The 22,500-nt window shown below is 46.5% G+C and overlaps 1 protein-coding gene across 4 annotated transcripts in view; it reads right to left on the bottom strand.

Moving 5' to 3' along the window:
* LOC143958226 (organic solute transporter subunit beta-like) overlaps positions 1–15,447 on the bottom strand; it is a 56,477-nt gene extending 41,030 nt beyond the window's left edge. The window contains exons 1-2 of one of the 4 annotated variants that reach the window (XM_077467728.1): positions 15,294–15,436; positions 9,070–9,156 (exon numbers count right to left, since the gene is read on the bottom strand). The gene's annotated coding sequence lies outside the window, so the exon portion shown is untranslated. Of the gene's footprint in view, positions 1–9,069; positions 9,157–15,293 lie in introns of all 4 variants that reach the window. The other 3 variants (XM_077467726.1, XM_077467727.1, XM_077467729.1) reach the window with 3 other exon arrangements.
* Between the last annotated feature and the right edge of the window lie 7,053 nt (positions 15,448–22,500).

Genomic DNA, 22,500 nt, shown 5'->3' with positions numbered 1-22,500 from the left:
CAAAATAATTGTACCGCTTTCAGCACCTAAAACCAGAACTAATCATACCGCCAGGGAGGTTAACTGCTTGCCGACCAGCCACCGTCATTATACTGTGGCGGTTAGGCTTGTTCCCGCCAATCGCCATAGCTGTACGGTGGTCCCCGTAATAGCTATAGCAGGCGCGCGCCCGTGCGCGGTGGGGGGAGCTGTAGGGTTGCCACCTGTCCGGACAGTCTGGGTTTTGAATCATGTGTCCGGGTTTTAGTCCACCTGAAACCTGGACACATTGTTCAGACAGGAATATGGCTTGGAACAGGGCTTGACAGGAGGGTGAGGGTGTACTATTACTATTCTCTTTGGAGTGCCCAAAAGGTGTCCCAGGTCTATTACAATCCTATAGTGTATACTGAAACAAAAAAAAAAAAAATGTACTGTGCGCAGTTAAAGTGTTTGGGTTTGGTTTGAAAAAAAAGTGGCAACTATAGGGAGCTGATGCGCATGGCCAGCGGCCGCGATGTCCACAGGCCACCTGCGATCGCACCACAGAGAGCCAGAACGGGGATCTGTGTATGTAAACAGACAGATCCCCATTCTGACAGGGGAGTAGAGAGAGATCTGCTGTTCCTAGTGATCAGAAACAGAGATCTCTTTGTACTCCCAGTCAGTTCCCTCCCCCTATAGTTAGAAACACCTCCCAGGGAACACATAACCCCTTGATCGCCCCCCTAGTGTCAACCCCTTCCCTGCCAGTGTCATTTATATGGGAATTAGTATAAATGTCACTGGTCCCAAAAAAGCGTCAAATCGCTGATCGCCGTCATTACTAGTAAAAAAAAAAAGAATAAATAAAAATGACATAAATCTTTCCCCTATTTTGTAGACGCGATAACGTTTGTGCAAACCAATCAATATACGCTTATTGCGATTTTCTTTTACCAAAAATATGTAGTAGAATACATATTGGCCTAAACTGATGAAGACATTTTTTTTACATTTTTTATTTTTTTGGGGATATTTATTATAGCAAAAAAGTAAAAAATGTATTGTTTTTTTATTTTTTTCGAAATTGCTCTTTTTTTGTTTATAGTGCAAAAAATAAAAACCGCAGAGATGATCAAATACCACCAAAAGAAATCTCTATTTGTAAGGAAAAAAACGATCAAAATTTAATTTGGGTACAACGTCGCATGACCGCGTAATTGTTATTCAAAATGTGACAGCGCTGAAAGCTAAAAAATTGACCTGGGCGGGAAGGGGGTGAAAATGGCCGGTATTGAAGTGGTTAAAAACACAACACTAATTAGAAAAGAAACTCTATTTCCTGTGTGGAAAAAAAAATGTCAATTTTGTTTGGGCACGTCGCACGACTGCGCAATTGTCAGTTAAAGCGACGCAGTGCCGTATCGCAAAAAATAGCCTGGTCATTAAGGGGGCAAAACTTCCGGGGCTGGTTAAGTGCCTCTATTCCCAAACCTCCCATCTCTACCACTAAGCCTTGAGTGGTGAAACGAGATGAAAAGGGGGCTCTGAATAGATGGGGGGCTTCTGATGTAAAAGAGGGAGTGTCATTGCTGGTGGGAGGTCTCTGATGTGAAGGAAGACTTTGATGTGAAGGGGGGCCTCTGATGTGAAGGGGGGCTTTGATGCGAAGGGAGGCTTCTGATGTGAAGGGGGGCTCAGATGTAAAGGGGGGCTCAGATGTGAAGGGGGTCCTCTGATGTGAAGGGAGGCTCTGATGTGAAGGGGGGCCTCTGATGTGAAGGGGGGCCTCTGATATGAAGGGAGGCTCTGATGTTAAGGGAGGCTCTGATGTTAAGGGAGGCTCTGATGTTAAGGGAGACTCTGATGTTAAGGGAGACTCTGATGTTAAGGGAGACTCTGATGTTAAGGGAGACTCTGATGTTAAGGGAGACTCTGATGTTAAGGGAGACTCTGATGTGAAGGGAGGCTCTGATGTGAAGGGAGGCTCTGATGTGAAGGGAGGCTCTGATGTGAAGGGAGGCTCTGATGTGAAGGGAGGCTCTGATGTGAAGGGAGGCTCTGATGTGAAGGGGCTCTGATGTGAAGGGGGGTCTCTGATGTGAAGGGGGGTCTCTGATGTGAAGGGGGGTCTCTGATGTGAAGGGGGGTCTCTGATGTGAAGGGGGTCTCTAATGGGAAGGGAGGCTTCTGATGTGAAGGGGGGCTCTGATGTGAAGGGACGCTCTGATGTGAAGGGGGCTCTGATGTGAAGGGAGGCTCTGATATGAAGGGGGGCTCTGATATGAAAGGGAGGCTCTGATGTGAAGGGAGGCTCTGAGGTGAAGGGAGGCTCTGAGGTGAAGGGATGCTCTGAGGTGAAGGGGGGCTCTGATTTGAAGGGGGCTCTGATGTGAAGGGGGTCTCTAATGTGAAGGGAGGCTCTGATGTGAAGGGAGGCTTCTGATGTGAAGAGGAGCTCTGATGTGAAGGGGGGCTCTGATGTGAAAGGGGACTCTGATGTGAAAGGGGACTCTGATGTGAAAGGGGACTCTGATGTGAAAGGGGACTCTGATGTGAAAGGGGACTCTGATGTGAAAGGGGACTCTGATGTGAAAGGGGACTCTGATGTGAAAGGGGACTCTGATGTGAAAGGGGACTCTGATGTGAAAGGGGACTCTGATGTGAAAGGGGACTCTGATGTGAAAGGGGACTCTGATGTGAAAGGGGACTCTGATGTGAAAGGGGACTCTGATGTGAAAGGGGACTCTGATGTGAAAGGGGACTCTCATGTGAAAGGGGACTCTCATGTGAAAGGGGGACTCTGATGTGAAGGGAGGCGCTGAGGTGAAGGGGGGCTCTGATGTGAAAGGGGGTCTCTAATGTGAAGGGAGGCTCTGATGTGAAGGGAGGCTCTAATGTGAAGGGGGGCTCTAATGTGAAGGGGGGCTCTGATGTGAAAGGGGGTCTCTAATGTGAAGGGGGGCTCTGATGTGAAGGGGGTCTTCTGATGTGAAGGGGGCTCTGATGTGAAGGGGGGCTCTGATGTGAAGGGACGCTCTGATGTGAAGGGGGCTCTGATGTGAAGGGAGGCTCTGATATGAAGGGGGGCTCTGATGTGAAAGGGGGTCTCTAATGTGAAGGGAGGCTCTGATGTGAAGGGGGCTCTGATGTGAAGGGGGGCTCTGATGTGAAGGGGGTTCTGATGTGAAGGGGCTCTGATGTGAAGGGGGCTCTGATGTGAAGGGGGTCTCTAATGTGAAGGGAGGCTCTGATGTGAAGGGAGGCTTCTGATGTGAAGGGGAGCTCTGATGTGAAGGGAGGCTCTGATGTGAAGGGGGCTCTGATGTGAAGGGAGGCTCTGATGTGAAGGGAGGCTCTGATGTGAAGGGAGGCTCTGATGTGAAGGGAGGCTCTGATGTGAAGGGAGGCTCTGATGTGAAGGGGGACTCTGATGTGAAAGGGCTTCTCTAATGTGAAGGGAGGCTCTGATGTGAAGGGGGGCTCTGATGTGAAGGGAGGCGCTGAGGTGAGGGTGGGCTCTGAGATGAAGGGGGGCTCTAATGTGAAGGGAGGCTCTGATGTGAAGGGAGGCTTCTGATGTGAAGGGGGCTCTGATGTGAAGGGAGGCTCTGATGTGAAGGGAGGCTCTGATGTGAAGGGGGCTCTGATGTGAAGGGGGGCTCTGATGTGAAAGGGGGTCTCCAATATGAAGGGAGGCTCTGATGTGAAGGGGGGCTCTGAGGTGAAGGGGGGCTCTGATGTGAAGGGAGGCTCTGATGTGAAGAGGGCTCTGATGTGAAGGGAGGCACTGATGTGAAGGGAGGCACTGATGTGAAGGGAGGCACTGATGTGAAGGGGGGGTCTCTAATGTGAAGGGAGGCTCTGATGTAAAGGGGGGCTTTGATGTGAAGGGAGGCTCTGATGTGAAGGGGGGTCTCTGATGTGAAGGGGGGCTCTGATGCAAAGGGAGGATGGCTCTGATGTGAAGAGGGGCTTCTCATGTGACGGGATGCTTTTGATGTGAAAGGGGGCTTTGATGGGAGGGGGGGGGTCTCTAATGTGAATGGGTTAGGCTCTGATGTAAAGGGGGAATGTCATGTGAAAGGGGGGCTCTGAAGTGAAAGGGGGCTTTTATGTGAAATGGACACTTTGATATGAAGGAGGGGGCTCTAATGTGAAGGGGGAGGAGGGGCTCTGATGTGAAAGAGGAAATCTGATGCAAAAGGGGGACTCTGGTGTGAAAAGGGGAACTCTGATGTAAAAATAGGCTCCTAATGTGAAGGGGGGAGGGGTGTGGTTCTGATGTGAAAGGGGGGCTTTGATGTAAAAGGAGGCTCAGATGTGAAGAAGGACTTTCATGTGAAGGGGGGCTCAGAAGTGAAAGGGGGGGCTTTGATATGAAAAAGGGGGCCCTGATGTGAAAGCGGGGGGTGTTCTGTGTGTTGATATTTATGGGAGTGCGTTTTTTTAATTTTTTAATTTACATTTTACACATTCGATTATAAAAATGTTGCCCATGAATATTTGTATAATGTGCAAAGTCTGAAGACCTCTGCACTAAGCTGAGGGAAAATTTCCTTTGCAAAGTGACATCTATTTGCCTTTAGTAAATCAACTCCATTGAATGCAACTATGAACTAAAATATGACTTGGCAGGAAAACCCATGATCAGGCCATGCTCCTTTCCATACATACTTTATATACATATACTAGTATAGAATGTGTTTATGTCGCAGCAAATTTTGTGGTATTAAAACATAAGAACATGGCAATATATCATATCATATTTTGAGCCTTGTGTAATGTAACAGATATTGCTGGCATATTGGAGAAGAATCCGATGTGTACTCCCCACCCCCCCCTGTGATGTTATCAGTGAGATCTTCTTTGCTCACCTCCATATCTCGGTGTAGGGCGTTTGCACGGGAGGTCATACTGCCTGACCCGCAGAATTCATTCGCTTTTCTCTTTCAGCCGCCATTCCCAGAAAACACTCCCGAGGTGAATGGACATGGTGACTTTCACCCAGGAAATGTACACACAATAACTGCAAATGGCAATGAAGCTCCTTTAACCCTCTACAAGCCCCCGGCCAGAAAGAACTCATTATGCAGCCTGTATAGTCAGACCCCCCAAATGCCCCGTACACGCGCTCGGGATTTCCGACACAACAAACGTTCGATGGGAGCTCGTTGTTGGAAATTTCCGACCGCGTGTAGGCTCCATCGGACATTTGTTGTCGGAATTTCCCGACCACAAAAATTTGAGATCTGGTTCTCAAATTTTTCCGACAACAAAATCCGTTTTTGGAAATTTCCGATCGCGTGTACACAATTCCGACGCACAAAGTTCCACGCAGGCTCGGAATCGAGCAGAAGAGCCGCACTGGCTATTGAACGTCACCGCGTTCTTGACGTTCGGAAATTTCCAACAACATTTGTGCAGCTGTGTGTAAATGCAAGACAAGTTTAAGCCGACATCCGTCAGAAATAAATCCCAGGATTTTGTTGTCGGAATGTCCGATTGTGTGTACGCGGCAATACACACTATACAACTTTTGTTGTCTGATTTCTTTTAGATTTACCAAAAACATGTAGTGCAAGGACCGGCCTGATTGCATACAAATTGAAACTCTGATGCAACGCACACACAAGAGCGGAATTTCCATCAGAAAAATTTTGGATGGTTTTTCCGATGGAATTCCGCTCAAGCTTGGCTTGCATACACACGGGTCACACAAAAGTTCTCTGAACTTTCGACCATCACTACGGCAAGCTGAGAAAATTAAAGTTGCTTCCGAGCATGCGTAGGAATTTTGCCGCGTCGGAATTGGTACAGGCGATGGGAATTTCCGATCAGAACTTTTTCCGAGCAAAAAAATTGAGAACCCGCTCTCAATCTTTTGCTGGCGGAAATGCACGCCATGCAAAAGTCCGATGGAGCCTACACACGGTCGCATTTTCTGACCAGAAGCTCACATCGGTCTTTTGCTGGCGGCATTTCCGATCGTGTGTACGCGGCTTTAAGGTTTGACCTCATATTATATGGTTTTGGTAAACCTAAAGGAAAAAAAATCTACAGAAAATTTTATAGTGTGTATCCAGCTTTATATGCTCTCTTTATTTATTTATTTATTTATTATTGGTATTTATTTAGCGCCATCAATTTATACAGCGCTTTACCCATACCTCCCAACTGTCCCTGATTTCGAGGGACTGTCCCTGATTTGGAGCAATGTCCCTCTTTTCGCCTCATTTCTTCCTCATGTTGGTCTGATCCATATAGTTCTATATAAAATGCCCTTTTTATCTTTCAAAAAGTGTTTCCCAGCGCTAAACCTTTCATCCAATTATTAAATTGCTGCATTTGTGAACTTCAAAAGCCAATATAAAGGAGGAATAGTAGTGGAAATAATAAAGCACTTGTGGGTTTAACTAATAATTGTTTTGTATAATTCTCCTTTTAAGAAGGCGTGGCAGGGGGTGTGTCCTATGTATAATTCTCCTTTTAAGAAGGCGTGGCAGGGGGTGTGTCCTATGTATAATTCTCATTCTAAGAAGGCGTGGCAGGGGGTGTGTCCTATGTATAATTCTCCTTTTTAAGAAGGCATGGCAGGGGGTGTGTCCTATGTATAATTCTCCTTTTAAGAAGGCGTGGCAGGGGGTGTGTCCTATGTATAATTCTCCTTTTTAAGAAGGCATGGCAGGGGGTGTGTCCTATGTATAATTCTCCTTTTAAGAAGGCGTGGCAGGGGGTGTGTCCTATGTATAATTCTCCTTTTAAGAAGGCGTGGCAGGGAGTGTGCTCTATGTATAATTCTCCTTTTAAGAAGGCGTGGCAGGGGGTGTGTCCTATGTATAATTCTCCTTTTAAGAAGGCGTGGCAGGGGGTGTGTCCTATGTATAATTCTCCTTTTAAGAAGGCGTGGCAGGGGGTGTGTTCTATGTATAATTCTCCTTTTAAGAAGGCGTGGCAGGGTGTGTGTCCTATGCCTACATACATTTGCTAATAGGTGTCCCTCGCTCCCGTCTAAAAAAAGTTGGGAGGTATGGCTTTAACTATATTATACATTCAGTCCCTGGCCAAGGAGCTTACAATCTAAGGTTCCTAAATCCCATTCATACATACACATACTAGAGCCAATTGGGGAGTGGGAGGAAACTGGAGTACACGGAGGAAACCCATGCAGACACAGGGAGAACATGCAAACTCCAGGCATGTAGCATCATGGTTGGGATTTGAATTCATGGCCCTGTTGTCACAAGGCAGGAGTGTATTACAGATAGCCTGCCCTGCTACCTCTGTCTCATCAGCTGTGGCATCTCTCAAGTGCTGAGGGATAGAAGCCAAGGATCTCATCTTCTCTGAGTGTCTCCAGCATTGGATTGGTAAACAATCCTCCTGACACCCCCCCTCCCCCCCGGGCGGCGACTTATGCGGTTGGGCGGTGATGCAGAGCAGAGAGATGACAGGGGCCATCTTTTGCGCATCTCACCGTACATCCTTTCTGCCCCCTCCGGTAGCGGTCAATATGATCGCTTCTCCTCTGGGCCACTCAAGCTCCTTCCACTTCCTGATTGGCTGGGAGGAGAAGCAGGAAGACAATAGCGAACATTAAAATCGCAATTGTCACACAACTGGGTGGGCTCAGGGCGCAGTGCTCTGCGCCCCTAGCCCACCCTTTTTTAAGCCAATTAGAGCCTCAGGCTCTAATCATGTACTTAAAAAAAAAAAAACCCCATTGGAATCCATGCGTGTGGTGCCCTGCATGTAGATTAGGGGGCCGGGCACATGGATTATGGGGGCTGCACCGCTGCACCCTGTATGTAGCGGCCGCCACTGATCTCCAGAAAACCCCCAGGAGATAAAGCAGAATAAGGCTTCATGTACACCAGCTGCTCCTAAATTTGAGTTTAGCTTTTGGCAAAGCTCCTAAACTCAACCCCATAAAAGCCTATAGGGTTGGTTTACTAAAGGCAAATAGACTGTGCACTTTGCAAGGTGCAGTTGTCCTCTGCGAGAGCGCTTACTCCAGAGCTTAGTAAATGAGTAGAAACTCTGCTGACTTCCATCACCCAATCGTGTGTAAGCAAAAATAATGTTTTTCTATTTTCCTTGCATGTGATTGGGTACTCTTTGCAAAGTGAAGCTTTACCTCATTTACTAAGCTCTGGAACAACTACACTTTGCAAAGTGCACAGTCTCAGCCCTTGTACACACGGGTCGGACATTCCGACAACAAAATCCGTCTGATTTTTTTCCGTTGGATTTTGTCCGCAACTGGTGTTGCATACACACGGTCGGACAAAGTTGTCGGAAAATCCGATCGTTTGGAACGTGATGACGTTTGGTCGTTACGACGGGACTACGTTCAGGCTAGTAGCCAATAGCTTTGGTCTCGTAATTTGATCTGAGCATGCGTGGCACTTTGTCCAATCGGAATTCTCTACAAACGATCGGACAAAGTCCGATCGGATCATGCTGTCAGAAAATTTTATATCCAGCTCTCAAACATTGTCGGTCGGTCATTCCGACTGAAGAAGTCCAATGGAGCCCACACACGGTTGGATTATCCGACAACACGGTCCGATCGGACATTTTCCGTCGGAATTTCCGCCCGTGTGTACAAGGGCTTACAGTTGTCTAGTAAACCAACCCCATAGGCTTTTATCAGAGTTTATGAGCTGCCACGGTTACGTGAGCTTCAACCTCCCTCTCCTAAACGTGGTAGAATCGCCTTCAGAATAGGAACATTTTGACTGCTGGCCACGGAAAAAATGCAAAAAACAAAACAAAAAAAATGCGTTCCTTTTCAGATAAAGATTTCATATAAATAAATAAAAGCTTATTGTGAGCACCCCTGCCAGTTGTAAATGGTTTGTCTGAATACTGCAGTTCTTTCTTTTGAAAACCAAGAGCCTGGCAGGGTCACCAGATGAAAATAAAGGAAAGAAAGCCTAAGAAAGAAAACAAATGCAGCCATCACATCTAAGAATTGGTAAGCGGCAATATAAGAAATGCTTGCTTTTGGGTTTAATATTGCTTTAAAGATGATGTCAATTTTTTGGGTCGGGGGATACAAGTGCCAAAAAAATGAATTATGTATAATGGTGTGCATCATATTACCTGCAGGTGGCTGCTTCCGATACAAATCTTCTCTGCTCTGCCTCCTCAGAATGGCCAGATATTGTCCTAAATGTCTATCTTCCAATGCTGTAAAGGTTAAAGCAATATTAAACCCATAAAAAAAAACAAGATTTTGCAGCTTACCAAGTCTTATGCTGCGTACACACGATCGGAATTCCAGCCAGAAAAAGACCGATGAGAGCTTTTCATCGGAAAATGCGACCATGTGTACGCTCCATCGGAATTTAGCTGTCCGAATTCCCGCCAGCCAAAACTTTGATAGCATATTCTCCATTTTCCTGACGGAAAAACGTTCTATCTGTAATTCCGATCGTGTGTATGCAATTCCGACACGCCAAAAATCACGCATGCTCAGATTCAACTGCGAGACGGAAGCTATTGGCTACTGGCTATTGAACTTCATTTTTCTAGTCCCGTCGTACGTGTTGTACATCACCGCGTTATAAACGATCGGAATTTGGTGTGACTGTGTGTAGGCAAGACAGCTTGAGCCGAATTCCATTGGAATTCCGTCAGGAAAACCATCAGAGCTTTTTCCGATGAGAATTCCGATCGTGTGTACGCGGCATTAGATGTATCGCCTGCATTCGTTTTCTTTTATAAGGTTATTTTCCTTTATTTTCACTTGGTGATAACTGGGCCAGTAAGTCTGTTATTTTCAACGTCCTTTAGGCTCGGTTCACACAGGGGGTGATGCGAGGCGACACGACTTGCCTCGCCGCGACCTCGGCGGCGACTTGCAAATGACTTCTGTATAGAAGTCAATGCAAGTCGCCCCGAGGTCGCCCAAAAGTAGTACAGGAACCTTTTTTCTGAGTCGGAGCGACTCGAGTCGCTCCTCTTAGAACGGTTCCATTGTACAGAACGGGGGCGACTTGTCAGGTCGCGGCACGGCAAGTCGTGTCGCCTCGTGTCGCCCCCTGTGTGAACCGGCCCTCAATGTCGCGTACACACGATCGGAATTCTGGCCAGAAAAAGACAGATGAGAGCTTTTCATCGGAAAATGCGACCGTGTGTACGCTCCATTGGAATTTAGCTGGCCGAATTCCCGCCAGCCAAAAATTGATAGCATGTTCTCAATTTTCCCGACGGACGCAATTCCAACACGCCAAAAATCACGCATGCTCAGATTCAACTACGAGACGGAAGCTATTGGCTACAGGGTATTGCACTTCCTTTTTCTAGACCCGTCCTACATGTTGTACGTCACCACATTCTAAACGATCGGAATTTGGTGTGACCGTGTGTAAGACAGCTTGAGCGGAATTCCATCGGGAAAACCATCAGAGCTTTTTCTGACGAGAATTCCGATCGTGTGTACGCGGCATCAAAGTTACCAGCAGCCGCTTCTACTGAGAAAAGTTGTGCTACTCGCCCCGCCTCCTTCTGCAACCTCTAAAAATATTGGGAAGGGGAGTTCTTGTCATTCAACGGCTCCTCCTCCAGTTTCTAAATCTGTGGTCTCTAAACTGTGGCCTGCAGGCCAGATGTGACCCTTTGCTCACCTTTATCCAGTCCTTGGGGCGCTATTCCTCCTTTCGACACGAATGATGGGGCATTCTTCCTCCCACTATCATCAATGATGGGGCACTATTCCTCCCACTCATACCAATGATGGGGCACTATTCCTCCCACTGATACCAATGATGGGGCACTATTCCTCCCACTGATACCAATGATGGGGCACTATTCCTCCCACTGATACCAATGATGGGGCACTATTCCTCCCACTGACACCAATGATGGGACACTATTCCTCCCACTGACACCAATGATGGGACACTATTCCTCCCACTGATACCAATGATGGGGCACTATTCCTCCCACTGACACCAATGATGGGGCACTATTCCTCCCACTGACACCAATGATGGGGCACTATTCCTCCCACTGACACCAATGATGGGACACTATTCCTCCTACTGACACCAATGACGGGGCACTATTCCTCCCACTGACACCAATGATGGGACACTATTCCTCCTACTGACACCAATGACGGGGCACTATTCCTCCCACTGACACCAATGATGGGGCATTATTCCTTCCACTGACGCCAATGATGGGGCACTATTCCTCCCACTGACACCAATGATGGGACACTATTCCTTCCTCTGATACCAATGATGGGGCACTATTCCTCCCACTGACACCAATGATGGGGCACTATTCCTTCCACTGACACCAATGATGGGACACTATTCCTCCTACTGACACCAATGACGGGGCACTATTCCTCCCACTGACACCAATGATGGGGCACTATTCCTTCCACTGACGCCAATAATGGGGCACTATTCCTCCCACTGACGCCAATGATGGGGCACTATTCCTCCCACTGACACCAATGATGAGACACTATTCCTTCCTCTGATACCAATGATGGGGCACTATTTCTCCCACTGACACCAATGATGGGGCACTATTCCTTCCTCTGATACCAATGACGGGGCACTATTCCTCCCACTGACACCAATGATGGAGCACTATTCCCCCCATTGACACCAATGATGGGACACTATTCCTTCCTCTGATACCAATGATTAGGGATGAGCCCGCGGTTCGAGAACATCAGGTGTTTGCTCACAAACTAGCCGAACATATGGGGCGTTCCTGGCAAATTCGAGCTCTGCGGAACGCCCCATAATACACTGCAAGATCGCAGTGCGTTGATGTCTGATGATTGGTCAAAGCATGCACCTGACATGCTTGCTTTGGCCAATCACAGTGCGCTCTGCTACGATGGCCATGACTGGCCAAAGGCAGGGTGCCTTCAATCATGGCTCATGGGTATATGCAGCCGTATACAGTGTGTTGGCGAGGACATAGAGAGATTGAGCTAGATTAGGCAGGTAGGTTAGTTAGTGGCAGTGTATTTGATATATATATATATATATATATTACTCTGCATTTAGTGTAGGCTAGATAGTCAGTGTAGTGCAGGCAGTGTAGTATATATATATATAACACAGTGTATTGAAGTGGTTAAGGGGAACTCCGCTCCAAAATTAAAACAAAAAATGACACGGGGGTTCCACCCCAAAATCCATACCAGGTCCTTCAGGTCTTGGCGGCTTCACCCTGCGTCTCCTCCTCCGCTACGGCAGCTTCCCCTGTGTCTCCTCCCTCCTCCCCCTCTGACGGCCAATAGGATCACTCCTACTATCAGGCAATCGGGTGACGGGTCTCAGGACCCGCTTCCTGATTGGTCGGGAGGAGAATCAGGAAGACAAAAGCGAATATTCATTTGCTATTGACACACAACTGGGTGGGCTGGTGGGTGCATTGCTCTGCGCCCCCCGAGCCCACCCTTTTTTGAAGCCAATTAGAGCCTCAGGCTCTAATCATGTGCTTCAAAAAAAATAATCCATGCGTCTGGCACCCTGCATGTAGATTAGGGGGACGGCGTCCCTGCGACCCCTATTAGACAGGCTGCCACTGTTCTAGAGCAACTGCTCCTGCAGTGCACAGTATATTTACCTTTAGTAAATCATGCATAGTGTCCCCTGAATTGCGCTTCTGCTGACCGAGTATACCTCCCAACTTTTTGAGATGGGAATGAGGGACACCTATCAGCAAAAGTATGCAGGCCTAGGACACACCCCCTTAAAGGAGAATTGTACAAAAATACTAAATTGGTTAAACAGGCAATTTTTTTTTTTTTTTACCACTACTATTCCTTTATATTAGCTTTTGGAATTTACAAATGCAGCAATTTAGAAATCAGGTTTAGCGCTGGAAAACACTTTTTTCCCTCAGACCAAAATGAGGGACAAATGAGGAGGAATGAGGGACAGAGGGACATTGCTCCAAATCGGGGACAGTCCCTCCAAATCAAGGACAGTTGGGAGCTATGCTCATTCTGCAAAATAGCTCAAGATTGGACGGAGAGCGTCTGAACAGCAATTTTCAAGTTTTGCCACAGATTCTCAATTGGATTTAGGTCTGGACTTTGACTGGGCCATTTATTTTTATTTTTTTCAGTTTCTATTGCTCATTTTTTTTTCAATATCTTTATTACATTTTCTTTGTTTCTTATACAAAAATTGATACCATAAGTACAACCAATCACAAATATACTTCTCATCAATACCAATTACAAATACAAATAACCCCTTTCCCCCCATCCCCACCCCCCTTATCGTCCCCCTCCCCCCGCTCTTCTTTGCAAAATATCTCAAGCTCTGTCAGATTGGATGGAGAGCGTCTGTGACCAGCAATTTTCTTGCCACAGATTCTCAACTGGATTTGGGTCTGGACTGTAACTGGGCCATTCTTTTTTTTTCAGTTTCTATTGCTCTTCTTTTTTTCTTTTCTTCAATATTTTTATAAAAAAATTTTTGTTTCTTATACAAAAATTTATGCCATATGTACAACCAATCAAAAATATACTTCTCATCAATATAAACTACAAATACAGATACAAATAACCCCTCCCCCCCTTCTTTGTAAAATATCGGAATTTCCGACGGAAAAAGTCTGATAGAGCCCACACACGATCGGATTTTATGACAATATTTTCCGATCGGACCTTTTCCGACGGAATTTCCGAACGTGTGTACAAGGGAATAAGAGTTTCGATCTGTATGCAATCAGGCAGGCCCTTGCACTACATGGTCTGTGTTTTTTTAAGCAGCAGGGCAGATGGCCCCGGAAGCTAGTGGAGAGCACTGGAGTAGCGGTGTCTATGCAGAGATCTCCAGCTTGCACAGGGGATCCCACAGGTATATTATATACATAGTAACTTTAGTCCAAGCTGAATCAATGTAACAAATGTAAAAAGTATCCATACCTGGAATTCAGCTTCATCTTCTCTTAAAGCGGGAGTCCGCCGGGACTCCGCGTTTTTTTTTTTTTTTTTTTAAAGCCAGCAGCTACAAATACTGCAGCTGCTGACTTTTAAAATGGTGACACTTACCTGTCCAGCGCGCCCGCGATGTCGGCACCCGAAGCCGATCTGTAGATCGTTTCTCGGGTGCTGCCGCCGCCATCTTGGGTATGGGAATCAGGAAGTGGAGCCTTTCGGCTTCATTTCCCGATTCCCTACTGCGCATGCGCGAGTTGTGCTGCGCAATAAGGAAGGTCCCCGCTGCCTCTGGGATCTGTGTGTTTCTCAGCAGGCAGCGGGGCACTTGCGGAAAGGGGCGTAATCTACGCCCCTTTCCGCAGAGAGCTATCCCGGAAGTGGGTGCAGAATACCTGTACTGTAAAGGTATCTGCACCCCCCTCCCCCCTGAAAGGTGCCAATTGTGGCGCCGGAGGGGGGGAGGGTTCCGATGAGCGGAAGGTCCACTTTAGGGTGGACCTCCGCTTTAAGCAGCAGGGCAGATGGACCCGGAAGCTAGTGGAGAGCACTGGAGTAGCGGTGTCTATGCAGAGATCTCCAGCTTGCACAGGGGATCCCACAGGTATATTATATACATAGTAACCTTAGTCCAAGCTGAATCAATGTAACAAATGTAAAAAGTATCCATACCTGAAATTCAGCTTTATCTTCTCTTAATGTCTAAGCCCTTGTACACACGGTCGGACATTCCGATGGATAAAGGCCGATCGGACCGTGTTGTCGGATAATCCGACCGTGTGTGGACTTTTTCCGTCGGAATATCCGACCGACAACGTTTTAGAGCCGGGCTATAAAATTTTCCGACAACATGATCCGATCGGACTTTGTCCGATCGCTTGTAGAGAATTCCGATCGGACAAAGTGCCACGCATGCTCAGATCAAATTCCTAGACCAAAGCTATTGGCTACTAGCCTGAACGTAGCCCCGTCGTAACGAAATCACGTTCATCACGTTCTGAACGATCGGATTTTCCGACAACTTTGTCTGGGCCATTCTAAGCCCTTGTACACACGGTCGGACATTCCGACAACAAAATCCGTCAGATTTTTTCCGACGGGTTTTTGTCCGAAACTGGTGTTGCATACACACGGTCGGACAAAGTTGTCGGAAAATCCCATCGTTCGGAACGCGTGATGACGTTCAGTGGTTACGACAGGACTACGTTCAGGCTAGTAGCCAATAGCTTTGGTCTTATAATTTGATCTGAGCATGCGTGGCACTTTGTCTGACGGATTTTGTTGTCGGAATGTCTGACCCGCGTGTACAAGGGCTAAAATCACACACAAGCAGCATCAACTAATAGTAAGCAGAAGATCTAAGCAGACTAATAATGAATGGCAGATGAATGGAATGTACCTTAAGGGATGGATGGAGGGTCCCGGCGGGTGAGCAGACACTGACACACAGGCAGCGAGGATTCTTTGTTTTATATTTCGAAGCCGGAATGCCCTGTGCCCTTGGCATGCAACCCCGCTTATCTATCGGCGCAGTATATTTTTTGAATCCTCAGTGTCTTTGACCTCAAACTTCTGGTTACATTGTAACCAGCCCTTCCCCAGTGTAAGAAGACCAGATAGAATCCTGATAGAGAAAGATACACTTTAACCCTGACATTGCCCAACCTGTACTACTGGCTGCATATTGTTATGTCATCACCATCTATAAAACCTAATCTGACCTCCCGGGTATCATGTGTATTATATAGTTATATTGGTCCAGCTTGGCACAATGTAAGTACAGTGCTTTGAAAAAAAAGTATTCATACCCCTTGAAAATGTTCCACATTTTGTTTAAGGTTCACCTCCCAGCAGGACAACGACCCGAAACATACAGCCAGAGCTACAATGGAATTGATTAGATCAAAGCATATCCATATGTTAGCCATTGTACACACAGTCAGAAATTTCCGACGGAAAATGTCCGATCGGACCGTGTTGTCAGATAATCCGACCGCGTGCGGGGCTCCATCTGACTTTTTCCGTCGGAATGTCCGACCGACAAAGTTTGAAAGCTGGATATATATATATTTCCGACAACATGATCCGATCGGACTTTGTCCAATCGTTTGTAGAGGATTCCGATCGGACAAAGTGCCGCGCATGCTCAGATCAAATTATAAGACCAAAGCTATTGGCTACTAGCCTGAACGTAGTCCTGTCGTAACGAACGAACGTCATCACGCTTTCCGAACGATCGGATTTTCCAACAACTTTGTCAGACCGTGTGTATGCAACGCCAGTTTCGGACAAAAACCCGTCGGAAAAAATCTGACGGATTTTGTTGTCGGAATGTCTGACCGTGTGTACAAGGGCTTAGAATGGCCCAGTCACCATTTGCCCCCGCGGTAGACGTCATGCGGCGTACGTGAGAGGGGAGGAGCCTAGCGGCGGCTTCCACGTGACAGGGATGGAGGAGGGTTCGCCGTTCCACCCGGAGCCATGCGCAGGGAGAAAGCGTGGCGCTCCTCAATGACTCCCGCTCCGGCACCAGCTCCTGCTCTTGATTGTCCGCTTGCCCAAGACTAGAGCGCACTCCCAGCGCGAACCGGAGGGACTCCGGTAGACGGTACGGAGGGCCTCGCTGGAGCGAGCGGAACCCTCGGTTCTACCCCTCCCCCCATACCTCTCCACTCCTCTATCTGTCTGGTAGACGCCGCTGAGTGTGCGCTGTCCCTGCGGGCTGAAGAGCCTGTGAAAGCAGAAGACTACTAACAGGTCAGACCCTTCCAAACTGTTATGTTTTTTTTCGCCTGGACTATTATATATCCTCCAGTCAAAGCTCTGAGAAGGTGCATCTGAGGAGCAAGTAAGGTGTCGGAAGTAAATATAAATGATCTAGGCAATAGCAGCACTCTGAATGTATGCAGTAGGACTCATAGGTCTCAGACCCTCGCTAACTGCTATGGTTTTCTTTTTGTTTTACCCTGGACTGCTATAAATCCTCCAGTTAAAGGGGCATCTAAGGTGCAAGTAAGCTGCTGGATTGTAAAGTAACTTGATTGCTCAATAGTAGTATCCTGAATGTTTATATGGAGATACATATACATTTTCATGCTCTGAAAAGATCCACCCAGGACTCTGACGATGGCTGGTGACTAATAGACTCTTTTACATGTTAATTACGTTTTGAAAAGTTCTACGCAGAAGACTACTAACAGGTCAGACCCTTCCAAACTGCTATGTTTTTTCTCTCCTGGACTATTATATATCCTCCAGTTAAAGTTCTGAGAAGGTGCATCTAAGGAGCAAGCAAGCTGTTGGTAGTAAATGTAAATGATTTATGCAATAGCAGCACTCTGAATGTATGCAGCAAGACTCATATGTTTTTCTATGCCCTGAAAAGTTCTGTCCAGGAATCTGAAGACAGCTGTCGATATATAGCTTTTTACTTTACATAGGAATTAAGGTTTGACTCCCCAGAACCAGTAAACCACTCTTTCATTCTCATTTTGCTTCGGGGGGAGTGTAAACCGGGGTGGAGAGGGAGAAAAGGGGCCCTCTGGTGGCCTGCTGTGGCAGTATTTTGCTATCTTGTTTTCCTCTTGATCTCTACTGCTTATAGCTACGAACAGTTAAGGGAGGCGCCCCGGCCTTTTTTTCTTCCTTAAGTAGAGGTGCAGTAGTTCTCCCCGTCTCCCACTGTGGTCTGGGATCTATATTTAACGATTTCCTGGGGAGTGCTTGCTGTCCCATAGACAGGCCATTGGCTAGCTCAGAGGAAAAGACCTGACTCTATTATTTTTTCCATCGCTTGCACCCCTTTTCTTTGTTTCCTACTTGTATTCCCATAGCATTTCTCTAAGGTGCCTTCAAAAGAAAAGGAACTCTGGGGAAGAGGAAGCATAAGAGGGGCAACATGAAGGGTAGAAACCCAAAAGTCAATGACTCTAAAGCCCCTAAAGAGAGCTTAAACACAAGCTCTATCCAGAAATATCTCAAAGAGACAAGCCAAAAAAGTCCAGGCCTGGACAAAAAACAAGTGAGCAAGCGTGAGAGGAGGAAGGAGGCTGGAAAATCAACCGGGATCCAAGGCGACTCCTCAGGTGAAGAATCAGAGTCAGACATGGTTGGTAAAAATAGAGAACAGACAGATATCTCCCAAATGCCGACTAAAGGCGAAATACAAGAAATGTTTTTGAAAATGGAGAATTTAATTAAGTCAGAGATCTTAACTGTCAGGGCAGATATGGGTCACCTGTTAAGGAGAATAGAAGAGACGGAGGAACTATTGGGCAAACAGGCTCAGGAACTACTAGACTTAAAAGCGCAGTCCAGAAAAATGCAAGAGGCTCACAGGGACATTTTATATAGACTGGAGGAACAGGAAAACCAGAGCAGACGACAGAACCTTAGGATTAGAGCCTTACCTGAACAACAAGGAGAAGACCTTGGTGCAAAGATGAGGCAGCTATTTAATCCTCTATTAGGTAGAATGGAAGATGAAGATCTAAAGATAGATCGTGTCCACAGAGTAAGGAAACCACCAGGACTGGGGGGAGAGATATCCCGTGATGTGATTGTAAAATTTCATCTCTACGAGGACAAAGCCATGATCTGGAGTAAACTAAGAGGTCTACCCGCATTACAATACGAAGGGACAACTCTACAAATTTTTGCCGATCTCACCGCAGGGACCTTGGCACGGAGAAGACAACTCAAACCCTTATTGGAACATCTGAGAAATGTCAATATAAGATACAGCTGGGGTTTCCCGACAGCTCTGATTGTTCAGAGAGAGGGCAGGACTCATAAGTTAAAGTTCCTAGAGGATCTCGAGGTTTTTTGCAAAAATTTGGGAATCCCACCCCTTAAGCTCCCCTGAGATTCATGTGAAAATTAATGAGGAAGTGGGGGTCCCCAGCGCCTTACGAGTGGGCCCCTTGGTTTCTTAGTCTGTTTTTGACCGATTTTTGCTTTTGTCTCTTTCTTTCTCTATATTGTTTTTTTTTTTTTTTATTGGAGTGGGGGTGGGGGGGGGGGGGGGACTTGGGGGGGGGGGGCGGGGGGTGGGGTTGGAGGGGAAGATGGATAGGTGGGGCGGACCCGACCTCCACCACTCCCCGTCAGGAGATGGAGAATCTCCACCCCTAGGGGCGGGGGGACGGGGGGAGTTGAAGTGGAAGCCCGCAGTTGGAGCCACACCCTAGAAGGTATTACTTGTAGAGGGGGGCTGGGCCTCCCATAATCAAGTATAGGCCAGGACGGGGCCAGGGGGGGACAGGGGAGGGAGAGGGGGGGGGGTGAAGGGATCGGGGGGGCGGGGGGTGGAAGGGGAGGTGAATTGCCTTGTAGAGCGGGGGACCAAAAGGGACAGGAAAAGAACGGGAAGGATAAATAAATATAGACTAAGTACCCCAGTAGTCAACACAGGATGACTGAGGTGAATTTTATATCCTACAACGTAAGAGGATTAAACGCCCTAAATAAAAGGTACAAACTCCAATCAGAATTACATCAATGTAGAGCTGAAGTAGTATTCTTGCAGGAGACCCATCTCTCCCTGGATTCGAATGTTAAGCTTAACTCAGATAGATTCCCGACATGGTTCTACGGGGATTCCCCCATCAGGAGGGCTAAGGGGGTGGCAATTGGATTCGAGAAACACACACGATTCACTTTGATTGACAGATTGACGGATCCTGAGGGCCGCTATTTGTTTCTTAAGGGAGAGCTAGGAAATAGGGCGTTTACGCTCGCTAACATATACTGTCCTAATAATAACCCCTTGGGATATATGAAACGGATCCTACGAAGACTAGCAGAATTCAAATTTGGCGATGTAATCTTAGCAGGGGATTTTAATTTTTGCATGGATAACGCCTTGGACAGCACGTCCCGGGCAAGGGGGACGAATGAGAGGTCCTTGAAAATACTGAAACAACGCCTTAAACGACATCAAATGGTGGACGTCTGGCGGATACAACATGAGAAAACGAAGGACTTCTCTTTCTACTCCCCAGTGCACGGGACGTATTCTAGATTGGATTTCATATTGGTGGATCACAGGCTGCTAGAGGACGTCGTAGAGACAGGGATAGGAATAGCCTCCCTCTCTGATCACTCTCCTGTGACAATGAAGCTGAGGATACCAGGGTTATACAGACAACCTTTCACTTGGCGACTAAATGAAAAATTGGTCCAGGATAACGACAACATTGAGATAATCCGGAAAGAATTAGAATTCTACTTCTCGACAAATGATACAGGAGATATCTCGGGCGCCTCCCTATGGGAAGGTCATAAAGCATATATAAGGGGTATCCTCATTTCCATTGGCACAAATAAAAAGAAAGCTAAAATTCAGAGAATGGAGAACCTGATTAAAGAAGTCCACAGACTAGAGCAAGAGCATAAAAAGCAAAAGGACCAACATCTGGAACACCTTCACCTATTGATCAATAAAAGGGAGGAACTTAAGGATCTGCTGGATCAGGAAGCAAGTAGGACACTCGAAGGGAGAACTAGAGAGAGATACTATGGGAGAAATAAAACGGGCAAATACTTAGCGAGACAACTAAAAGGGAGGAGGGAGACCAATTTTATTGACAAAATCCAGGATAAGAATGGGATGACGGTCCATACCACTAAAGAAATCGCGGAGGTATTTAGTCAATATTACAGCGCCCTATACAATATTGGCCAAAAAGGGAAGGGTGGTAAAGGGGTTAAGGAAAGTACCAAAGAATTTTTGTATGATACCAACTTACCCCATTTACAAGAGAGTGAAAGAAACAGTATAGATAGACCTATTACTGAGGAGGAAATATATCGAGCATTAAAGGAGACAGAATCGGGCAAAAGCCCCGGTCCTGACGGGTTCACGATTTTGTATTATAAAAAATTCAAGGAAATCCTAGTCCCAAGACTATGTCACTATTTGAATGGGCTCGGTACAAAATATGACATGAAGGCTGATGCTCTATTGGCCTCAATTACGGTAATTCCGAAGGAAGGGAAGGATCATACACTTTGCTCAAGTTATAGGCCAATAGCATTATTGAATGCGGACACAAAATTATTCGCCAAAATACTGGCAGCCAGGCTGAAGAACAAGATGAGCGATCTAGTACACCCAGATCAGGTCGGATTTATTCCTGAGAGAGAGAAGGAAGGGATAATGGGGTGAGGGCCTTACTCCTTCTCCAGGCCTTAAAAAACAGTGGGTCCCCAGCTCTATTCCTGTCGATAGATGCAGAAAAAGCATTCGACAGGGTAGACTGGGGACTCATGATAGAAACGTTGGAAGTTATGGGGATAGGCCCGAGAATGATCCAATGGATCCAGGTCCTCTATAACCACCCGCGGGCCTTCGTCAAAATTAATGGAGAATCCTCTTCATATTTCCAAATGGGTAACGGCACCAGGCAGGGGTGTCCACTTTCCCCACTCTTATTCGCTCTATCTTTGGAGCCGTTGCTGACCCATATCCGAAAAAATAATGATATAACGGGGATCAAACTGGGAGGGGAAGATCATAAATTAGCCGCTTACGCGGATGATGTTTTATTCTTTATAACTAATCCGAGGATCACGATTCCGAACTTGCTGAGGGTGTTGGAAAAATTCGGCAAAATATCGAATTTGAAAATAAACCTCAGCAAGTCCGAAGTTTTGAATGTTAACATCAGCACACAGGAAGAGGAGAACCTCCGATCAGAATTCCGTTTCCCTTGGCGCAAGGAGATTAAATATTTGGGAATTTACCTATCGAACACCATTAGGAAAATATATACGAAGAATTATATCCCCTTACTTGATGAAATTAAAAGAGAATTAAAAAAAATCTCAGCATGTCCCCTCTCTTGGTTAGGGCGTATTAACGCAGTTAAAATGATATTAATCCCGAAGATTATCTATAAGTTTCAGATGCTGCCCATCCCGCTCTCTTCTGCCTATTTTAGATTAATGAAAAATTTAATTTTGAAATATATTTGGCAACATAAAAAACCGAGAATAGCCATGGGGGTGTTATGCAGGGGGAAAAGACAAGGGGGATTGTCTGTCCCGGATTTAAAAAGATATTACAATGCAGTGGTCCTGTCTCGAGTAGTTGAATGGGCGAAAGAGGCAAATAAAAAGAGGTGGGTGAGTGTAGAGATCACAATGAGTCAAGCACGTTTGGGTCGCATGATATGGAACCCCCCAGAGTTTAGGTCCATCGGACCTCACGCTCACGAGATAACACGTTTAGCATTAAAGATATGGGACCGAACACACTCACAAAATAAGTGGGGGTACAATTCACCCTTGATTTTTCTTAAAAATAATGATTTTTTTACACCGGGTAAACAGGAGGTGGGGGGTAACTGGATTAGGAAAGACACGGCACAATTAAAAGATATATTAGTCAATGGTAAAATAGCATCACTTCAAGCACTTAGGCTGGACACAGACCTCATGAAAATGGACGGGTGGCGGTTTCTCCAACTTAGTCACTTCATTTCGAGTCTATCTCAGCCAATTCGGAGTGAAGAGGAATTGAGACCCTTGGAGCATCTATGTTTGAGAGATACATCAAAAAAAAATATTACACTTTTATATAAGATCCTCTCGGAGGGAGAGGA

This window comes from Lithobates pipiens, unplaced genomic scaffold (assembly GCF_037356315.1).
Source record: "Lithobates pipiens isolate NorthernLeopardFrog02 unplaced genomic scaffold, aLitPip1_a1.2 Scaffold_6, whole genome shotgun sequence".
NCBI lineage: Eukaryota > Metazoa > Chordata > Amphibia > Anura > Ranidae > Lithobates > Lithobates pipiens.
This window is presented reverse-complemented; position numbering and strand designations above follow the sequence as displayed.